We start from the raw sequence: 3,474 nt of genomic DNA, 5'->3' as shown, positions 1-3,474 counted from the left end.
CATACATGTAAACATTTTAAAACCAACAATTGGAAATACAAGCCACAGCTATGCATAGCAAGAAATAAAGCCAAATGGCCATTGGGCTACCATAGTTAAGGTATGCCGGCCAGTTTCTATAGCCGACCACACAAGAGTGTAATGTGGTAAGTGTTGTATCCAGTCAACATTTCCTCCATAGCATGAATGACCATGTAGCCATTTACAGCTAAGACATATGCAACTTTTAGCACGCAACAAGGCATGAACTTGTGACACTGGAGCCCGAGTAAGAGATCTTAACTATTCTCCCACCATGCCCCAACATAATTGACACTGAAGCTTCAAACTTCAGATCATACAATTGATTCTTGTTACTTGATGGTGTATCTGCATTGCTCTCATTTTCTCTCCTTCTGATGATAGCTAGAAATAATAACCTCAGGGAAAAATAGTAGTTTAAGTTATTTTACATATTTTCCCCAGAAGCATGCACAAATCTTGAAAATTACAAATGACAAAAAAGGAAGGTAGAAATGGCTTGTCATGGAAGACAGAAGGACATATAAAAGCAAAGGTCAGTTATTTATGATTTTGTTGTTATTTTTACAGCCTAACATGTTACAGAATTGCAGCCCTGTGTTAAAGATCATTTTATTATCCCTTGCTGATAAAACCTAATCCTTGATTGCTCCAAACCCAGCGAACTCTGAAGCATTTCTACAACTTTACTATTAGCCTTTGCACAGATGTCTGATACTAAAGAACGGCTGCCTACAGATCAAGTTGCTGAGACCAACTCTCGCGAGCTTTGTGTCAGAAGCAGTTGATTATAATGTCAGTACTGTCCAATTTGCAGGCTTAAAGCAGCAGCTGCATACTGCATCTCACTGAAGTATTCATAGATCTTGACTCTTACAAACTTTGTACTTGTTGTAATCGAAACTGGGGTAAGTGCTTCTCTGTTTACATGTCTCTGTCTGACAGTATAAGTTACCGTTTAGCTTGATGTATATAAGGTCTGTGATCTTTTAAAATGTTATATTCTGTCCATTTGTTGCACTGCTGGGTATACACACTCTGTAGATGGAATTGATGGAACATGTAAGGAGGAACATGTAAGTACGAGACCCTGACATTATTTAAGGGAACCAAGGCTAAAGTAAATTAAACCAAGCTAGAAATCATTTATTAATTCAGCTATCTTTTCCATTTAAATAAAGGTTACATAGTGTTGTGTACAGATGTCTTGTTTGGGTAAAGATTTGCTGGAAGAGGAAACAATAGAAATAAATTGCATTTCCTTGCTGAAATAGAATACAAAAGTTAACTTTTATTGGGTAAAACTAATAAAGAAGCAACTTTTCCAAGTATGCAAATATGTTAAACTATATATCTCTATTTGGTAAGGGTTGACAGGCTAAAGCAATCTTCTGACCTTTATTACTCTTGTAGTTATAATCCAGTCATGTTGGTTTAGCTTAATATGTTTTATATCTCTGAGTTTGTTTTAATGCAGAATTAAAACCCCTATGACATACAGTATTTTCCTACACATACCAAATGTAGTAATACTTTTCTGTCACTTGCTGGTTTTGTCGCTGTTAGCTGGATCAGTAATTTGAAACTAATTTTGTGTTACATTTTAGAGTGTAAAAGTTTTGTATGTGCGTGTCTCCAAGTTTGACTGACTGACTTCTGATTTCTTATGGAGTTGATGAAAAAATTATTTTAGAGCCACATAAAAGGTGCAACATTGATTTTTCCTTATATTATGTGCTCCATATTTACATTACTAGTTACAGTATTTTAGAAATATGGGTCAGAAGTTCAGGGTTTCTGATTTGTATTTGCTGCTTCTCCTTGTGGCTCCATTAGTAGATATTGTAACTAACATGAGAACGTTAAATAATGTAAGTCTTAAAGTCTAAAGCTTTTACACACCAAACTCCTGATGTTAATAATATTAACATCTCATTTTTATTACATTCTCAGTTTTCTTTTCCTTACATTGACAGTATTTGAAATCATTATTCTAATCTTTTTTTTTCAGTCCTCCAAGGTTGCACGTAGAAATTCTGTGTTCAATATTTGCTTTCAGTGGCAATTTCAGACTAGTTTTTAAAATTGCCATTCTTACCCTGAACTACTGTATATTAGATGATTACTGACTTTATATGCTGTTAGTTTCTTAGCCCAATAACGATGCCATCTCCTGATTGATTCGCATGAATTCATTTCAAAGCAATAAAGCCAGAGTTTGACCCTTGCTTAAACTTTCATTCTTCTGTAGAATTTTTTTATAGGCAGCTCTTTGGAGTGCTTTTCCAAGCTGGGTAGTGATCATTATACCCGTTTAGTGGGCGAGAAACTGATGTACAAAGAGATCAAATTATTTACTTACAGTGAAAAAAAAATCAATAATAACCAAAACTAGAATCCAGGTCTGCAACAGGGAGCTTGGCTTGAGTAATTACTGCAGCTTGGAGCACTAGGGCTCAGATTTTGCCAACACTTACGCATAGGCTGCACTTGCACATGTGAATAGTTCCTATCAGTCAGGGTTGCTCACCTCTGTAAAGCTGTGTACATGTATGTATGCATGTTTGATTCTGATCAAGTAAATTTTCCAGCTCAGCTAGTATTGAGTAAAAGCTCTGTAACACTTAAATTCACCCTTAGAAGTTTACCATAAGAGATGGTATTAATTTTTTTTTCCTTGAAAGTTTATCAGTATACCATTGATTTGTATTTGTTCATGCTTTTGACAGTTACAATGAAGTCGTTTGATAAGTTTTCTCTCTCTTTGTGTTCCATCAATGCTATCTCATGGACAAGAACTACTTGAAGCAATTTTTTTTCTATTTTTTTCTATATTCCTCCAGCTTTCCAACAATAAACAACAAGCAGAATGATCTTAGATTAGGCACGTATCTGTACTTTCCACAGAAATTAGCTTCGCTCCTTTTAAGAAGAAAAGTACTGCTCCTTAATGATGGATAGACTGTTTTAAAGTGGCAGTACTGAGTATACTAAGTACAACAGGACAGTAATAAAAAAAGGAACCTTTGTTGAGTGTCTCCACAGAAACAGACTGTCCTTTTACTGATTTGCTGCTGTCAAGAAGAAAAACTGTTATAAGAAAAGTTTAGTACTTTCTACTTTAAGGACTAGGATCACTGACACTGTTCATATGCTTAACCTTAAGCACATTCTTAAGTGTTAAAGTCTTAAAACAATCATTGTTTTTTATTTATTCTAGAGGTCCTACACTGGTCCCAGCCAAGGATTTGGCCCTATTATGGTTGCCACTGCAAGGCTAGGCACTGCAGAAACTAAACCAAATAAATGTACATTCCAAATGATAACTACAACACCTGTTGTTATAGGCAATGGTAGCTATAAAGTAGATTCAATTATTCATAATTTCACAGACACAAGATTTTGCAAGGAATTTTTTATTTAGGCATAATGAGTGCTAAAAACATGCCAGTG

At 35.1% G+C, this 3,474-nt stretch overlaps 1 protein-coding gene across 2 annotated transcripts in view; it reads left to right on the top strand.

Moving 5' to 3' along the window:
* The first annotated feature begins 820 nt into the window (after positions 1-820).
* The window catches only part of BCHE (butyrylcholinesterase), a 64,319-nt gene continuing 61,665 nt past the window's right edge, over positions 821-3,474 (top strand). For both annotated transcript variants that reach the window (XR_002095027.1, XM_019503241.1), the window contains exon 1: positions 821-929. The gene's annotated coding sequence lies outside the window, so the exon portion shown is untranslated. The remainder of the gene's footprint in view (positions 930-3,474) is intronic.

This window comes from Gavialis gangeticus, unplaced genomic scaffold (assembly GCF_001723915.1).
Source record: "Gavialis gangeticus isolate Ggan-Ray unplaced genomic scaffold, GavGan_comp1, whole genome shotgun sequence".
Lineage (NCBI taxonomy): Eukaryota > Metazoa > Chordata > Crocodylia > Gavialidae > Gavialis > Gavialis gangeticus.
Note: the sequence above shows the minus strand (reverse complement) of the source record. Positions and strands in the feature narration are given on the sequence as shown.